The 19,303-nt window shown below is 44.8% G+C and overlaps 1 protein-coding gene across 1 annotated transcript in view; it reads left to right on the top strand.

Annotated features, from left to right (window-relative positions):
- LOC139265749 (connector enhancer of kinase suppressor of ras 2) overlaps nt 1–19,303 on the top strand; it is a 1,063,014-nt gene that overhangs the window by 940,360 nt on the left and 103,351 nt on the right. The window lies entirely within an intron of this gene.

The raw sequence follows: 19,303 nt of genomic DNA, 5'->3' as shown, positions 1-19,303 counted from the left end.
CAAAAGACTTTTGACAAGGTCCCACACAAGAGATTAGCATGCAAAATCGAAGCACATGGTATTGGGGGTAATATACTGATGTGGATCGATAACTGGTTGGCAGACAGGAAGCAGAGAGTCGGGATAAACGGGTCCTTTTCAGAATGGCAGGCAGTGACTAGTGGAGTGCCGCAGGGCTCAGTGCTGGGACCCCAGTTCTTTACAATATACATCAATGATTTGGATGAAGGAATTGAGTGCAATATCTCCAAGTTTGCAGATGACATTAAACTGGGTGGTGGTGTGAGCTGTGAGGGAGATGCTAAGAGGCTGCAGGGTGACTTAGACAGGTTAGGTGAGTGGGAAAATGCATGGCAGATGCAGTATAATGTGGATAAATGTGAGGTTATCTACTTTGGGGGCAAAAACACAAAGACAGAATATTATCTGAATGGTGGCAGAGTAGGAAAAGGGGAGGTGCAACGAGATCTGGGTGTCATGGTTCATCAGTCATTGAAAGTTGGCATATAGATACAGCAGACGGTAAAGAAGGCAAATGGTATGTTGGCCTTCATAGCTAGGGGATTTGAGTGTAGGAGCAGGGAGGTCTTACTGCAGTTGTACAGGGCTTTGGTGAGGCCTCACCTGGAATATTGTGTTCAGTTTTAGTCTCCTAATCTGAGGAAGGACGTTCTTGCTATTGAGGGAGTGCAGCGAAGGTTCACCAGACTGATTCCCGGGATGGCTGGACTGACATATGAGGAGAGACTGGATCAACTGGGCCTTTATACATTGGAGTTTAGAAGGATGAAAGGGGATCTCATAGAAACATACAAGATTCTGACGGGACGAGACAGGTTAGATGCGGGTATATTGTTCCCAATGTTGTGGAAGTCCAGAACCAGGGGACCCAGTCTTAGGATAAGGGATAGGCCATTTAGGACTGAGATGAGGAGAAACTTCTTCACTCAGAGAGTTGTTAACCTGTGGAATTCCCTGCCGCAGAAAGTTGTTGATGCCAGTTCATTGGATATATTCTAGAGGGAGTTAGATATGGCCCTTACAGCTAAGGGGATCAAGGGGTATGGAGAGAAAGCAGGAAAGGGGTACTGAGGGAATGATCAGCCATGATCTTATTGAATGGTGGTGCAGGCTCGAAGGGCCGACTGGCCTATTCCTGCACCTATTTTCTATGTTTCTATATTACCACAGAAGGCAGAAACAGAGTAGCTTTTGAAAGTTCAAATTGGCTGCACTTGGGTACCAGATGAACACAATCTTCACATACCATACCACATGAAAGAAATTAGTATTACGAAAAAAATAGTACTGGAGAAATTAATGGGACTGAAAGCTGACAAATCCCATGGACCTGATGGCCGACATCCTAGAGTTATGAAAGAGGTGGCTATAGAGATAATGGATGCTTTGGTTCATCTTCCAAAATTCCATAGATTCTAGAACGGTTCCTGCTGATTGCAGAACTAAAGACCAGTTAGCCTGACATCAATGCTGGAATCTATTCATAAGGGCATTGTAACAGGGCACTTAGAAAATAATAATAGGATTGGGCAGAGTCAACACGGATTTATGAAAGGGAAATCATGTTTGACAAATCTGTTCATTTTTTGGGGTTGTAACGAGCAGAATAGATAAGGAGGAACCAGTGGAAGTGGTGTACTTGTATTTTCAGAAGGCATTTAATAAGGTGCCACACAAGAGGTTATTGAACAAAATTAGGGCTCATGGGATTGTGGGTAATATACTAGAAAAGATTGAGGATTGGTTAATGGACAGAAAACAAAGAGTAGGAATAAACGGGTCATTTTCAGGTTGGCGGGCTGTAATTAGTGGGATGCCGCAAGGATCAATGCTTGGGCCCTAGCTATTCACAATCTATATCAATGATTTGGATGAGGAGACCAAATGTAATATATCCAAGTTTGCTGAGATACAAAACTAGATGGAAGTGTAAGTTGTGAGGAGAATGCAAAGAGGCTTCAAGGGGATATAGGGCTAGAATTTCCCCAAAGCTTGCCAGCGCCAAATTGCCGCCCCAAAAAACCGCTAAGGCTGGGAAGATAATCGCCGGCGAAAACTTCCCCCCAAAAAATTTTAAAATCCACCCAGTGAAAAATATGGGCCTTGCACCCCCAATCTGGGTGGAAAAGTGAAATTTTGCCTAGATTGAACAATACCTAAAGAAAATGGGCAAAAAATGTAAAAATCTATAAAAATTTACACCGAGAATAAAAATAACTTTTCAAAAAACCTAACTAAAAAATCCCCAAAACATTCGCAAGACATTTTTTAATTAAATCATCCCAACAGATTTTGAAAATAACTAGTAAAAAACCAATCACTTACCTTTTTCTTGCAGACCTACTTACTTACCACCCAGCTCCGCTGATCCTCGTGGGCATTTAAAAAAAATTTTTTTATACTTACTGTAAAGTCCTGACCCTGCAGTACAGACTTACACGAGGCACATGCTGAAGTCAAGGTCACTCTGGACCTGCACCTTTATTTCACAGCTCTCGAGTGCCACACTTGCCTGAGACCTGCCTTTATATACCTGTGTGGAACAGGTATGCAGTGTCTCCTGCAAGTGCACCCCTGGTGATAAAGTATGCTTGTGGTTATAAGTCATATCTAGTTACAGTCATGTATAGCATGGTAAGATACAGTTATATACAGTAGTGTGAGATACATGACACTTACCTATGGGTCCCCGGTCAGCCAAAGATCGCACCAGGGTGATCTGTGGACATTGCATGCCGGCGGTCCGCTCCCCAACGGTATTTCAAAACCGCCGGTGTGCGTCAGGTAGATAATTTTTCCCCCACCCGGTTCTCACCCAAAACGACCAATACCACCGCCAAGAAACCGGGCGCCGATGGAGTGTAAATTCTAGCCGTATATACACAGGCTAAGTGAATGGGCAAGAACATGACAAATGGAATATAATGTGGAGAAATGTGAAGTTATCCACTTTGATAGGAACAATAGAAAAGCAGAGTATTTTTTAACTGGTAAGAGATTGGGAAATGTTGGTGTTCAGAAAGACCTGGGTGTCCATGTACATAAATCACTGAAAGTTAACATGCAGGTACAGCAAGCAATTAAGAAAGCAAATGGTATATTGCCTTTATTACTGAGAATTTGAGTATAAGGGTAAAGATGTTTTATTGCAATTATATCGGGCCGTGCTGAGACCACACCTGGAGTATTGTGTACAGTTTTGGTCTCCTTACCTAAGGAAGGATATACTTGCCATAGAGGGAGTGCAACAAAGGTTCACCAGACTGATTCCTGGGATGGGGGGCGTTGTCCTATGAGAAGAGATTGAGTAGACTAGGTCTATATTCTCTAGAGTTTCGAAGAATAAGTAGTGATCTAATTGAAACATACAAAATTCTTACAGGGCTTGACAGGGTAAATGCAGGGAGGATGTTTCCTCTGGCTGAGGAGTCTAGAACCAGGGGTACAGTCTCAGAGTAAGGGGATGACCATTTAGGGCTGAGATGAGGAGAAACTTCTTCACTCAGATGGTGGTGAATCTTTGGAATTCTCTACCCCAGAGGGTTGTGGAGGCTAAGGCCTCAAACTTGGTGGAAGCTAAGTTCCACCCAAGTGCCGCCCAAAGGACCGCTGAGATCCTGACGGTACTTTGGGTGGAAGTTTCATGAAAAAGTCCTGGAAAGACCGCCCGGCAGAAAATAAAGGACTTACGCCCTGAATCTGAGCGGCAGCGGGCTGGAGCTCCCACTCTCGGTGGCAAATGCAATCCTCGGCAAAGTGCCGCTGAGGATTGAGTCTGGCCAAGGGAGGGCCGGGGGGGGTGGTGGGGGGGGGGAACAGATAAAATTTAAAATTTACAAATACATTTTTAAAACACTGGAAAATCTTCAGGGGACCCCTTCCCCCTGAATCGCTGGAAAAAAATAAGGGAAAAAAGTATACTAACCTTTTTTTGCAGGTCTTCATACTTATCGTTGAGGCTAGACCTGCCTCCACACGGCATTCCTTTCCCCTGTTGCAGCGGACTCCCGCCCGGACCAAACTGGCAGCTCGGCGGGCGGAGGACACTTACACACATTGCACGCCAGTGGACGTCAGCGGGTGGTCCCCAGTGGCCTTCCCTCCCCACCGGCAGGAGGCCTCCACCAAACTCGATCGGAGGGGAAATTGCCCAGAAACCTTGGTGGCAGCAGACCATAAGTCCACCAAGTTCGGCTCCTCAGTCTTTGAGTATATTCAAGACAGAGATCCATAGATTTTTGGATATTAAGGGAATCAAGGGATATGGGCACAGTGCAGGAAAGTGGAGTTGAGGTAGAAGATCAGCTATGTTGTTATTGAATGGCGGAGCAAGCTCAAGGGGCCGAATTGTCTACTCCTGCTCCTAATTCTTATATTATGGAAAGTGGTGACATTAGGACAAGCTAGGGACTTGTATCATGGCAAGCTCAACAGAACTGAGGTCATCGTATCGCCATTTGATAACTAGATGTAGTTTATTTGTAATATAGTTTAACACTATATAAAGTTTGTTCTTTCTCCTTCCTTGTAGAAATTGTAGACCGTCCTACCAAAATGCTGCATTCATGAGAATTTGCGTATTATAATAACCTGTGATTAGTGGTATATATAATCTAATGTCCTTATATTGAATCAACCAATTAAAGAGCAATAATTGTATGTTGCCAAACTTCAGTTCACTGAATGTAACAACAAAAAGCCAAACAGAGCACTAATTATTTTGTAATGAAGCATTTTATTATTGAATGTTTGATTGTGCAGCATTTCTTTTCCTGAGAAATTCAGTTATTGGAGGAATGCGTGTGATTCTCCAGGATCAAAGTAAGCGGTCACTCAATCGGTAGGACAGTAAATGAAACATGACAGTCCTATCATTATCTGTATTACATCCACAGCAAGGTGATTGATGAAAGTGACAAATGCAAGTAACACTTTCATAAGAGCATAAGAACATAAGAATTAGGAACAGGAGTAGGCCATCTAGCCCCTCGAGCCTGCTCCGCCATTCAATAAGATCATGGCTGATCTGGTCGTGGACTCAGCTCCACTTACCCGCCCTCTTCCCGTAACCCTTAATTCCCTTATTGCTTAAAAATCTATCTATCTTTGACTTGAAAACATTCAATGAGCCAGCCTCAACTGCTTCCTTGGGCAGAGAATTCCACAGATTCACAACCCTCTGGGAGAAGAAATTCTTTCTCAACTCGGTTTTAAATTGGCTCCTCCGTATTTTGAGGCTGTGCCCCCTAGTTCTAGTCTCCCCCACCAATGGAAACAATCTCTCTGCCTCTATCTTGTCTATCCCTTTCATGATTTTAAATGTTTCTATAAGATCACCCCTCAGCCTTCTGAACTCCAAGGAGTAAAGACCCAGTCTACTCAATCTATCATCAGAAGTTAACCCTCTCATTTCTCGAATCAGCCCAGTGAATCGTCTCTGTACCCCTTCCAAAGCTAGTATATCCTTCCTTAAGTAAGGTGACCAAAACTGCATGCAGTACTCCAGGTGCGGCCTTACCAATACCTTATACAGTTGCAGCAACACCTCCCTGCTTTTGTACTCCATCCTTTTCGCAATGAAGGCCAACATTCCATTTGCCTTCCTGATTACCTGCTGCACCTGCAAACTAACTTTTTGGGATTCATGCACAAGGACCCCCAGGTCCCTCTGCACCACAGCATGTTGTAATTTCTCCCCATTCAAATAATATTCCCTTTTACTGTTTTTTTTCCCAAGGTGGATGACCTCACACTTTACGACATTGTATTCCATCTGCCAAACCTTAGCCCATTCGCTTAACCTATCCAAATCTCCTTGTAGCCTCTCTGAGTCCTCTACACAACCTGCTTTCCCACTAATCTTAGTGTCATCTGCAAATTTTGTTGCACTACACTCTGTCCCCTCCTCTAGGTCATCTATGTATATTGTAAACAGTTATGGTCCCAGTACTGATCCCTGTGGCACACCACTAACCACTGATTTCCAACCGGAAAAGGACCCATTTATCCCGATTCTCTGCTTTCTGTTCGCCAGCCAATTCTCTATCCATGCTAATACATTTCCTCTGACTCCGCGTACCTTTATCATCTGCAGTAACCTTTTGTGTGGCACCTTATCGAATGCCTTTTGGAAATCCAAATACACCACATCCATCGGTACACCTCTATCCACCATGCTCGTTATATCCTCAAATAATTCCAGTAAGTTAGTTAAACATGATTTCCCTTTCATGAATCCATGCTGCGTCTGCTTGATTGCACTATTCCTATCCAGATGTCCCGCTATTTCTTCCTTAATGATAGTTTCAAGCATTTTCCCCACTACAGATGTTAAACTAACCGGCCTATAGTTACCTGCCTTTTGCCTGCCCCCTTTTTTAAACAGAGGCGTTACATTAGCTGCTCTCCAATCCGTTGGTACCTCCCCAGAGTCCAGAGAATTTTGGTAGATTATAACAAATGCATCTGCTATAACTTCCGCCATCTCTTTTAATACCCTGGGGTGCATTTCATCAGGACCAGGGGACTTGTCTACCTTCAATCCCATTAGTCTGTCCAGCACTACCTCCCGAGTGAAAGTGATCATCTCAAGGTCCTCCCTTCCCACATTCCTATGACCAGCAATTTTTGGCATGGTTTTTGTGTCTTCCACTGTGAAGACGGAAGCAAAATAATTGTTTAAGGTCTCAGCCATCTCCACATTTCCCATTATTAAATCCCCCCTTTCATCTTCTAAGGGACCAACATTGACTTTAGTCACTCTTTTCCGTTTTATATATCTGTAAAAGCTTTTACTATCTGTTTTTATGTTTTGCGCAAGTTTACCTTCGTAATCTATCTTCCCTTTCTTTATTGCTTTTTTAGTCATTCTTTGCTGTTGCTTAAAATTTTCCCAATCCTCTTGCTTCCCACTAACCTTGGCCACCTTATACGCATTGGTCTTTGATTGGATACTTTCCTTTATTTCCTTGGTTATCCACGGCTGGTTATCTCTTCTCTTGCCGCCCTTCTTTTTCACTGGAATATATTTTTGTTGCGCATTATGAAAGCTCCTTAAAAGTCCTCCACTGTTCCTCAATTGTGCCACCGTTTAGTCCTTGTTTCCAGTCTACTTTAGCCAACTCTGTCCTCATCCCACTGTAGTCCCCTTTGTTTAAGCATAGTACTCTCGTTTCTGACACAACTTCCTCATCCTCAATCTGTATTACAAATTCAACCATATTGTGATCACTCATTCCGAGAGGATCTTTTACGAGGAGATCGTTTATTTTTCCTGTCTCGTTACACAGGACCAGATCCAAAATGGCTTGCTCCCTTGTAGGCTCTGTTACATACTGTTCTAAGAAACAATCCCGTATGCATTCTATGAATTCCTCCTCCAGGCTACCCCCTGCGATTTGATTTGACCAATCGATATGTAGGTTAAAATCCCCCATAACTACTGCCGTTCCTTTTTCACATGCCTCCATTATTCCCTTGATTATTGCCCGCCCCACCATGAAGTTATTATTTGGGGGCCTATAAACTACGCTGACCAGTCACTTTTTCCCCTTACTATCTCTAATCTCCACCCACAATGATTCAACATTTTGTTCATTGGAGCCAATATCATCCCTCACAACTGCCCTGATATCATCCCTTATTAACAGAGCTACCCCACCTCCCTTCCCTTCCTGCCTATCTTTCCGAATCGTCAGATACCCCTGTATGTTTAATTCCCAGTCCTGGCCACCTTGCAACCATGTCTCTGTAATGGCCACCAAATCATACCCATTTGTAATAATTTGTGCCGTCAACTCATTTACTTTATTTCTAATGCTGCGTGCATTTAGGTAGTGTGTTTTCATCCTAGTTTTTAACCATGATTTTTAGTTTTTACCCCTCTGCAGCCCTTTTATATTCAGTGGTCCTTTTTGTTTCTTGCCTTTGGTTTCTCTGCCCTCCACTTTTACTCATCTCTTTTCTGTCTTTTGTTTTTGTCTCCTTTTTGTTTCCCTCTGTCTCCCTGTATTGGTTCCCATCCCCCTGCCATATTAGTTTAACTCCTCACCAACAGCACGAGCAAACACTCCCCCTCGGACATTGGTTCCGTTCGTACCCAAGTGCAGACCGTCCGGTTTGTACTGGTCCCACCTCCCCCAGAACCTGTTCCAATGCCCCACGAATTTGAATCCCTCCCTGCTGCACCACTGCTCAAGCCACGTATTCATCTGTGCTATCCTGCGATTCCCACTCTGACTAGCACGTGGCACTGGTAGCAATCCCGAGATTACTACTTTTGAGGTCCTACTTTTTAATTTAACTCCTAGCTCCTTAAATTCGTCTCGTAGGACCTTATCCCTTTTTTTACCTATGTCATTGGTACCACGACAACTGGCTGTTCTCCCTCCCTTTTCAGAATGTCCTGCACTCGCTCGGAGACATCCTTGACCCTTGCACCAGGGAGGCAACATACCATCCTGGACTCTCGATTGCGGCCGCAGAAACGCCTATCTATTCCCCTTATGATTGAATCCCCTATCACTATCGCTCTCCCACTCTTTTTTATGCCCTCCTGTACAACAGAGCCAGCCATGGTGCCATGAACTTGGCTGCTGTTGCTCTCCCCTAATGAGTCATCTCCCTCAACAGCACTCAAAACAGTGTATCTGTTTTGCAGGGGGATGACCACAGGGGACCCCTGCACTACCTTCTTTGTACTACTCTTCCTGCTGGTCTTCCATTCCCTAGCTGGCTGTGGATCCTTCTCATGCGGTAAGACCAACTCACTACACGTGCCACTTATGTCATTCTCAGCATCGTGGATGCTCCAGAGTGAATCCACCCTCAGCTCCAATTCCGCAACGCAGTCCATCAGGAGATGGAGGCGGATACACTTCTTACACATGTAGTCGTAAGGGACACCGGAAGCGTCCCTGAGTTCCCACATGGCACAGGAGGAACATATCACATGACCGATCTCTCCTGCCATGACTTAACCCTTAGATACCCTTAAATTGGTAATAACAATGCTACAGTTTACTTACTGATATAAAAAGAAAAAGAAAAGCTACTCACCAATCACCAGCCAATCACTTACCCCATTGGCTGTGATGTCACCTTTTGATTCCTTTCTACTTCTTTTCAGATGTTTTGAGTGTGAAAGACACACTCAAGCCCCTGTTACAATGACGGGAGTGACCTCAGAGCCAAAGAAATTGTTATGTGTTAAAAAATATCAGGCTGTGCCAATCGGTGACTTAATTCTGACTGATATGTGGTAATTTTAACTCCGGGTGATTATGTAAAGCAGGTGATGTCAGATCAGCCTCCCGTTACACATCTCGTTCGATTTACATTGAAGAAAAGAAAGAATGAAATTGAGTTACATTGCATGTACAGCACAGAAACAGTTCATTTGGCCCATCTGTTCTATGCCGGCCTTTATTCCCCACACACTGCTCCTCCCATCTCTTTTTCATCTAATCCTATCAGCAGAGCATTCTATTCCTTTCTCCCTCGTGTACTTATCTCGCTTCGCCTTAAATCAATCTATGCTATTTGTCTCGACCAATCCTTGTGGAGTACACATTCCACATTCCACATTCTAATCACTCTCTGGGTAAAGTAGTTTCTCCTGAATTCCCTGTTGGATTTATTAGTGACTAACTTATATTTATGACTTCTAGTTTTGGACTCCCCCACAATTAAAACATCTTCTTTACGTCTGCCCTATCAAACTTTTTCAGTATCTTAAAGATCTCTATCAGGTCACCCCTTGGCCTGCTAGAGAAAATAGCCCCAGCCTGTTCAACTTGCATTTATATAGCACCTTTCAGGACATCCCAAAGTGCCATACAGGCAATGAAATACATAGGAACATAAGAACATAAGAAATAGGAGCAGGAGTAGGCCCTACGGCCTATCAAGCCTGCTCCGCCATTCAGTAAGATCATGGCTGATCATCGACCTCAACTCCACTTTCCCGCCTGATCTCTTGATTCCCCTAGACTCCAAAAATCTATCTATCTCAGCCTTGAATATATTCAGAGACTCAGAATCCACAGCCCTCTGGGGCAGAGAATTCCAAAGATTCACAACCCTTTGAGTGAAAAAATTCCTCCTCATCTCTGTTTTAAATGGCCTTCTCCTTATCCTGAGACAGTGACCCCTAGTTCTAGACACTCATCATCATCATTATAGGCAGTCCCTCGAAGCGAGGATGACCTGCATCCACGTCAAAAAGGGATGAGTTCACAGGTGTTTCAATGAAGGACCTAATATTCCAGATCCCGAATTACATCTTGGAGGGTGGAAGATGCCTGTACGTGGATTTTTTTAACGTGAGGTGGCCGTTGCACACCGGCCTCCACACGGGCTTGACAGAGCTAGGTCTTGGTCCAGTGGCAAGGGTTAACCAAGACGAACTGGAGACCACGAGCACGAATACATATCGCAGTGTGGGCTAGCCCGTGCTGCCCGGGAGCCCTCGCCTCTCTGGGCCCCGGTCACTTCTCTCTGCAAACTCTTGCCACTCCTTCGCCCCTCCTGCTGTGTCTGCCCACACTGCAATCAACGACCTGGCCTCCTGCAGCAGCACGCGCTTCTCCCTGCAGTGGTATGCCGCCGCACGTTGCTCCCTCCAATGGCCCCGGCCTGCTGATGGTCTTGCAGGCCGGGACTGTGCCGATTTCCGGGTTGGGCCTAGACACTACAGCCAGGGGAAACAGTCTCTCAGTATCTACCCTGTCAATCCCCTTCAGAATCTTGTATGTTTCAATGAGATCACCTCTCATTCTTCTAAACTCCAGAGAGTATAGGCCCATTCTACACAGTCTCTTTGTAGATTCCTTTGGTTTTCTAAAGAATTAACTATTTTAGTATCATCTGCAAATTTAGGCACCAGTCTCTCTAGGCCTATATCCAAATTGTTGATATACACTGGAAAAGAGTGGCCACAAAATGGAACCCTGTTGGACACTGCTACCCACATCAAACTACAATGACAAATTCACTTCACATCAGATCTAACAGGAACTGAGATAAGACTGTCCAAATTCATAGAATCATAGAAATTTACATCTGGAAGGAGGCCATTTGGCCCATCGTGTCCGTACCGGCCAACAAAGAGCTATCCAGCCTAATCCCACTTTCCAGCTCTTGGGCTATAGCCTTGTAGGTTACGGCACTTCAAGTGCACATTCATTGGGGTAGAAATTCGGGGTCACTTCTGTTGTGGTGTTAATCCAGGCGGAGAGGTAAATTTTGTGCTGGGAAATGGTTAGCGTCTCCAGCCGCAAAATTGACCAGCGGGGTCCTGAGTGTGGAATGGAGCGCTAAGGGAGGAGGGTGCTAGGCCGGCTTAGAAACTGAAAACCCTGAGCTAAACAGTCGGGCCTGCTTTTACCAACATAAGAGTTTTAAAAAACCTAAATTTAAAAAAATTATTTGTACATTAAAAATCCTGTACATAAGGTACAATAAGGTACATTTATTTTTAGCCCCTTTAAAATATATTTTTAAAAATTATTACTTATTTGATGTGTAGATGCATTTTTTTGGGGTATTCCCATTCATGCTTATGAGGTTTCTGTACATACGGAATCTCCATAAGCATGACTGGGGATCCCCTTCTTTCATTCTTTGGGCTGGCCCATGTGATCCCAGAGGCGCCTGTGAACCATGTGCGCCCCTGCTATGTGTGGGCCACTACTCGTGGGTACCCGTAGAGGCCCAGGACTGCTAATCTCCGGACCACCAGGTACGCGGGCATTTTTTTGCATTTCGGAGGCAATTCCTCGCAAGAAGCCTCTGACAGCAAATTCAGGGCCAATGTAAAACCATTGGATGAAGTATTTCTCTTGGGCAGTATTCCGCTGTAACTTTGTCAGGACAAGGTTTCAGTTCACCCTTGGCTGCACTGCTGGCGCTGGTTGATTTTAAGGGGTTAGCCTTCTTTGCATAGATTATGCAAGATTCCTGCCTGTCTCCGAGATCAGAGATCGCTGTTGCAGGCCTCATGCTCTGAGACAGCTAAAGAAAAAATGTTTTTTTTTAAATGTTGAAAATTCTCGGTTCTCCGGAATACAATGGTCATACTCTGCGATGGAGGGGGTCACAGGGCCCCCCCCCGTCCCCACCACTCCAACCATATCAGCGCTGGATACCAGGATTGTATATCTGTCCCAGTGTTCAGCATTGCCATGGCATTACTAGGAGATATGTCCCATAACGTCACCTGAATAGACCCACCCACACTCCCACCATGGTAGTTTGAGAATTTGAACTTGAATTTTAAAAATCTGGAAATAAAAAGCTGGTATCAGTTAAAGTAATCATGAAGCTGTCAACTTCGGCTGTCGATAAAAATGCAACTGGTTCACTAATGTCCCTTAGGGAAGGAAACCTGCCGCCCTTTACCAGTTTGGCCTATATGTGACTCCAGTCCCACATCAACATGGTTACCTCTTAAATACTCTCTGAAGTGTCCTAGCAAGCCATTGAGTTGTATCAAATGGCAACTCAGCAAGGCTCACCATTACCTTCTCGGGCCCATTAGGGATGGGCAGTAAATGCCGGCCTTGCCAGCGACGCTCACATTCAAGAATGAACATTTTATAAAATATGTCTTAAATAGTCTCTGTCACTTCAAAAAGCCGAAAGCCATTGGGGCGGACTTTCGGGTCTTTTGCGCCCCGTTATTCGCCCCGCAGTGGTGGAAATGGCGGCGGTGAGGTCTTCTGGGTAGACGGTCAGCCTTCAGCTCCCCGCAGTGATCCTCAGGTCCGGTTTTGCGCAGCACGGAGCAGCACCGCCCGGAAGAGCTGTGCTGGTGTGTCATGCCCCTGGTTGCAACACCGGCGCAAGTTTTGACTTCAGCCCGGCAGTGACCACCTGGGAAATCAGGTGGTGCAACAATACCGACAGTGGGGAGGTAAATAATGGACTCCTAAGGTAAGTGTGATGGTTTTTTCTTTTAAGTTTATTTGCGATTTATGTTGTGGTAGCGAGGGCAATATTTTGGGAATATTTTTGTGCGTTTTTTTTGTTGGTTTTTTTTCCCTCCAGGTATTTCTTGGAGTGCTCCCGGCCCAGCTCTTTAGCTCGGGATTTTCCCATGCTAGCGCCCAAGAGAGGTGTACAATGCCTCCCTTAGCACTGCGGCTCCTGACTTGGGGCCCAGCTGCCCAATTTTACTTACTGAGGCGCAAACTGTTCCCGGGTGCAAACTTTATCGCCTCGCCGCCATTACTACCCCGAAATCCAGCCCATTCTCTTTAGTCCCCACTGAAAACTCAGTTCCCTGACCAACGTTTCTATCCCTGGTAACTGTCTGAAGCTGAGCCAGACCTTTTGCAACCTTGGTGTTTGACCCCGAGATGAGCTTCCGACCACATATCTGCTCCATCACCAAGACTGCCTACTTCCATTTTCGTAACATTGCCCGACTCCAACCCTGCCTCAGCTTATCAGCTGCTGAAACCCTCATCCATGCCTTTGTTATCTCTCGACTTGACTATTCCAATGCTCTCCTGGCCGGACTCCCATCTTCCACCCTACATAAAATTATGCTCATCCAAAACTTTGCTGCCCATATTTTAACTTGCACCAAGTGTCGTTCACCCATCACCTCTGTACTTGCTGACCTACACTGACAATATCCGCCAATGCCTCCATTTTTAAATCCTCTTCCTTGTGTTCAAATCTCTCCATGACATTGTATCTCCTGATCTCTGTAACCTCCTCCAGCCCTACAAGCCTTTGAGATCTCTGCATTCTCCATTTCTGGCCTCTTGTGCATTCCTAATTTTAATTGCTCACATTAGTGGCCTTTCTTTCAGCTGCCTGGGCCCTAAGCTCTGTAACTCCTTCCCTAAACCTCTCCGTCTCACCATCTCTCGCTCCTCCTTTAAGATGGTCCTTAAAATTTACCTCTTTGGCCAAGCTATTGGTCATCTGTCCTGATATCTCCTTCTGTGGCTCAGTAGCAAAAATGTTTTTATTGATTCCTCTCTTGTTAAGCGCCTTGGAGTGTTTTGCTACATTAAAGGTAATATTTAAATGCAAGTTATTGTTAATGGAAGAGGAAAAATTGACCAGCCCAGTAAGATTGTTGAGTTTCCTGGAACTCCAAACATTTTAAGGGTTAAGGCCAAACATTAGTTATTGACTCACTTCTGTTACTCAGGGACTTTTTAAATACCCTCAAAAATAATAATTTCCAACATAACCTTCACATAAAGCCTCAGTGGAATCCCTCGAGCATCAAACATTCCTTATTCCTTATACATGGGGATTGTGAAAAATTTATCTCCAATAGAAAATTGAATATTTTATAGACCCTTTATTTAATTGTGTCAAGTGTTTCCAGTGCGATGTCCCTTACTGCAAAATGTCTGCTGATATCTACTTGATACTTTCATTAGCTTATTCTAAATGTTCACAGATTTTGAAAATGCTGAGAAATGCAACAACCAGAAATGTAGTATGTTACACTTTCTAAGTTAATATAAAAAAACAGCAAACTATCTTTAAGGTGACCCAGTTTAGTTTACTACTGAAAGCTCTTGCAGTATATTAGATTAATGCCTTGTTTTGCCTCCTGTAGATAAAAGTATTTATAGTAAATAATTCATCAAATCACCAGAAGAAACACATTTGGTGTATTTTTCAAAATAAGTAAAAATGATACCCGTCCTCCCCAAGATTGCCCAAGTTGAACTTCTGACTGATCTACTATCAATAACATAGGAAACATATTGATAGGATTATCTAATCTGTGTAGGGAATAAACCCACTCCAGCATGTCAATGATTGCAATTCTAAATGCTGCCCTTCAATGGAGGAACAATTCTGATTTCTGTTTGTTGCAGTAGATTTGCTGGTGCACTGATGCCATACACCAGAAACCAGTTGCAACTCAGTGAACTGAAACAAAGTCATTTCATGGTGATTTATCAGATGTTTTGATGTCCAGTAGCACTTGCTATCTACAGCTTTGTGGGTGAAAGAACAAAAGCCAAGTGTCGTTTCACTGTATCATGTGCAAGTTTTTAAAAAATTCATTCTCAGGATATGGGTGTCGCTGCAAGACTGACATTTAATGCCCATCCCTAATTTCCCTTGAAAGATGGGCCGCCTTCTTGAATTGCTGTAGTCCATGTGGTGAAGGTACTTCCACAATGCTGGTAGGGAGAGAGGTCCAAGATTTTAGCCCAGCAACAATGAAGGAGCTGCGATATATTTCCAAGTTGGGAGGGTGTGTGACTTGTAGGGGAACTTAAAGGTGGTGGTGTTCCCATGCACCTGCTGCCCTGGTCCTTCTAGGTGGTAGAAGTCATGCATTTTGGAGGTGCTATCGAAGAAACCTTGGCGAGTCGCAGCTGTGCATTCTGTGGATAGTACACACTGCAGTGCACCGGTGGTGGACGGAGTGGATGTTTACGGTGGTAGATGGGGTGCCGATCAAGTGGACTTTGTTGTCATTGATGCTGGCCAGCAGCATGAGTGTTGTTGCGGCTGCACCAATCCAGACAAGTGGAGAGTATTCCATCACACTCCTGACTGCCTTGCAGGTGGTGGAGAGGCTTTGTAGAGTCAGGGGGTGAGACACTCGCCACAGCATATCTGACCTCTGACCTACTAAAGTAGCCACGCAATTTATATGGCTGGTCCAGTTGAATTTCTGATACAAGAATACTCTTGTGACACAATTATATATTTGGACGGAGTTTGTGTTACCACAGTACAGTTGCCAAATTGAGTGGCGAGGTTTGCCAATTTTCACGATAATGGCTGTGCCTGAGTTCAGCATGACTTGGGCATATGGCAAGCTGTCTAGCATCTCGGATCACTCTGCACCAGACCTCATTACAGCCTTGGTCCAAACATGGACAAAAGAGCTGAATTACAGAGGTGAGAGGAGAGTGAATGCCCTTGACAACAAGGCAACATTTGACCATGTGTAGCATCAAGGAACCCGTGCAAAACTGAAATCAATGGGAATCGGGGGAAAACTCTCCACTGGCTGGAGTCATACCTAGCACAAAGGAAGATGGTTGCAGTTGTTGGAGGTCAATCATCCCAGCCCTAGGACATCACTGCAGGAGTTCCTCAGGACAGTGTCCAAGGCCGAACCATCTTCAGCTACTTCATCAATGACCTTCCCTCCACCATAAGGTCAGAAGTGAGAATGTTCGCTGATGATTGCACCGTGTTCAGTTCCATTTGCAACTCCTCAGATAATGGAGCAGTCCATGCCCGCATGCAGCAAGACCTGGACAACATTCAGGCTTGGGCTGATAAGTGGCAAGTAACAGTTGCGCCACACAAGTGCCAGGCAATGATAAACTCCAAAAAGTGAGAGTCTAACCACCTCCCCTTGATATTCAACGGCATTACCATCACTGAATCCCCATCCTGGGGGTCAGCACTGACCGGGGTCAAACAGGGCTGCGTCATCGCCCCAACCCTCTTCTTAATCTTCCTCGCTGCCATGCTCCACCTCACAGTCAACAAGCTCCATGCTGGAGTGGAACTAAACTACACAACCAGTGGGAACCTGTTCAACCTTCGCCGTCTCCAGACCAGGTCCAAGACCACCCCAACCTCTGTCATCGAGCTACAGTACGCGGATGACGTCTGTGTCTGCGCACATACAGAGGCTGAACTCTTGGACATAGTCGACATATTTACTGAGTTGTACATCACGGAGGATGGTGACGCTAAACATCAGTAACATAAAGGTCCTCCACTAGCCTGTCCTCACCGCACAGCACTGCCCCCCAGTTATCAAAATCCATGGCACAGCCATGAACAACGTGGACCACTTCCCTTATCTCTGAAGCCTCCTATGAACAAGAACAGGCACTGATGACGAGGATCAACACCGCCTCCAGTGTGCCAGTGCAGCCTTTGGCCGCCTGAGGAAAAGAGTGTTTGAAGACCAGGCCCTCAAAATTGCCACCAAGCTCATGGTCTACAGGGCTGTAGTAATACCCGCCCTCTTGTACGGCTCAAAAACATGGACCATGTACAGTAGACACCTCAAGTTGCTGGAGAAATACCACCAACGATGTCTCCACAAGAACCTACAAATCCCGTGGGAGGACAGATGCTCCAACATTAGCGTCCTCGACCAGGCCAACATCCCCAGCATTGAAGCACTGACCACACTTGATCAGCTCCATTGGGCAGGCCACATAGTTCGCATGCCAGACTCCCAAAGCAAGCGATCTACTCGGAACTCCTTCACGGCAAACGAGCCAAAGGTAGGCAGCGGAAACGTAAGAACATAAGAAATAGAACAGGAGTAGGCCATATGGCCCCTCGAGCCTGCTCCGCCATTCAATAAGATCATGGCTGATCTGATCATGGACTCAGCTCCACTTCCCCTGTCGCTCCCCATAACCTCTTGTCCCCTTATCATTTAAGAAACATTACAAGGACACCCTCAAAGCCTTGCTGATAAAGTGCAACATCCCCACTGACATCTGGCCAAAGACCGCCGTAAGTAGAGGAAGCGCATCCGGGAAGGCGCTGAGCACCTCGAGTCTCGTCGCCGAAAGTGTGCAGAAATCAAGCGCAGGCAACAGAAAGAGCTTGCGGCAAACCAGACTACCCACCCCTTCCCTCAACGACTATCTGTCCCACCTGTGACAGAGATTGTTGCTCTCGTATTGGACTGTTCAGCCACCTAAGAACTCATGTTAAGAGTGGAAGCAAGTCTTCCTCGATTCCGAGGGACTGCCTATGATGATGATGATATTACATAGAATTATATAGAATTTACAGCACAGACCATTTGGCGCAACAGGTCCATGCCGGTGTTTATGCTCCACACGGGCCTCCTTTCACCCTATTTCATCTCGCCCTATCAGCATTTCCTTCTATTCCTTTCATCCTTATGTGCTTATCTAGCTTCACCTGAAATGCATTTATGCGATTCGCCTCAACTACTCCTTGTGGTAGTAAGTTCTACATTCTAACCGCTCTCTGGGTAACAAAGTTTCACCGAAATTCTTTACTGAATTTATTAGTGACTATCTTATGTTTATGGCCCCTATTTTTGGACTCCCCAGGACTGAAAGCATCTTCTCTACATCTATCTTATTAAACCCCTTCATAATTTTAAAGACCTCTACTTCGTAACCTCTCAACTTTTTCTTTTTTAGTGACTATATTCTAGTGGCATATATTCTATGTGCCCATAGGCTTACCATAGAATTTTGCAGCACAGAAAGAGGCCACTTGTTCCATGGTGTCTGTGCTGGCTCTTTGCTATCACAAACCAAAATTAATCCCACTGTCCACAGCCCTGCATCCTCCTTGATTTCAGATATTAATTCAGTGCATAAGCGTGGCAGCTTTAAAATGTGTATATAGTACTGGAATGAGTTTGTTTCGTTCCTGTGTTTCCAGCTACTAATAGGAATTATGGGGATGCAATTGGTTTATGGCTGTGGAATGAAATAGACTTTTAGCGAATTGGCAACCCATTTTACACAGCGTCCATTGGGAAAGAAAGCCACACACAGTATAAAACTGACTGCCGATTCACCTGTTTCAGGCTTCTGGCAAAGACCAATTTCATCCCCTGTATATTTATGTTTATATGCAAAGTAACAGATTAGGGGGGTTATTTTTTTATTTCCTTTAAAAAGGCACTGTCTTTATTGAAACGATGAATACTGGAAAGGCCATATGCTGCAAGAATGTCACATGCGAGCGATACACTCATGTTCTTGTGACATGTTCTGATGTAATTTGTGTCGCTTTATTGCAGCTGCCAAACACAGAAATATTTTGGCTTTAGTGCTGCTGATGTGAAGCTTCCTGAGCCAGGACCATATAGCAGGAAGTCGAGCAGGCATCCCATTCACAGGGCCACAATTTTCTGTCCACTTGCTTAACGGATTGAAAATTGTACACCCACAAATCAGGCGTGTACCTGGATTCCCTACACGGAGAATAGTTGGGTGATCTGATTGTGGTGTTTAAAATGATAAAATGATTCGATAGGGTAAGTACAGAGAAACTATTTTCTCTGGTGAGGGGAATCCAGTTCAAGGGGCATAATATTAAAATCACGATTAGGCCTTTCAGGAGTGAAATCAGGAAGCACTGTTTCCCCACAAAGGTTAGCGGAAATCAGGAACTCTCTCCCCCAAAAGGCTGTGGATGCTGGGTCAATTGAAGCTTTCAAGACTGAGATCAATAGATTTATATTAGATAAGGGTATCAAGGGATATGGAGCAAATGCGGGTAAATGGAGTTAAGATGCAGATAAGCCATGATCTAATTG

The sequence above is a fragment of the Pristiophorus japonicus genome, chromosome 6, assembly GCF_044704955.1.
Source record: "Pristiophorus japonicus isolate sPriJap1 chromosome 6, sPriJap1.hap1, whole genome shotgun sequence".
In the NCBI taxonomy this organism is placed as follows: domain Eukaryota; kingdom Metazoa; phylum Chordata; class Chondrichthyes; family Pristiophoridae; genus Pristiophorus; species Pristiophorus japonicus.
The sequence above is the reverse complement of the archived record's forward strand: the minus strand, read 5'-3'. Positions and strand labels throughout refer to the sequence as shown.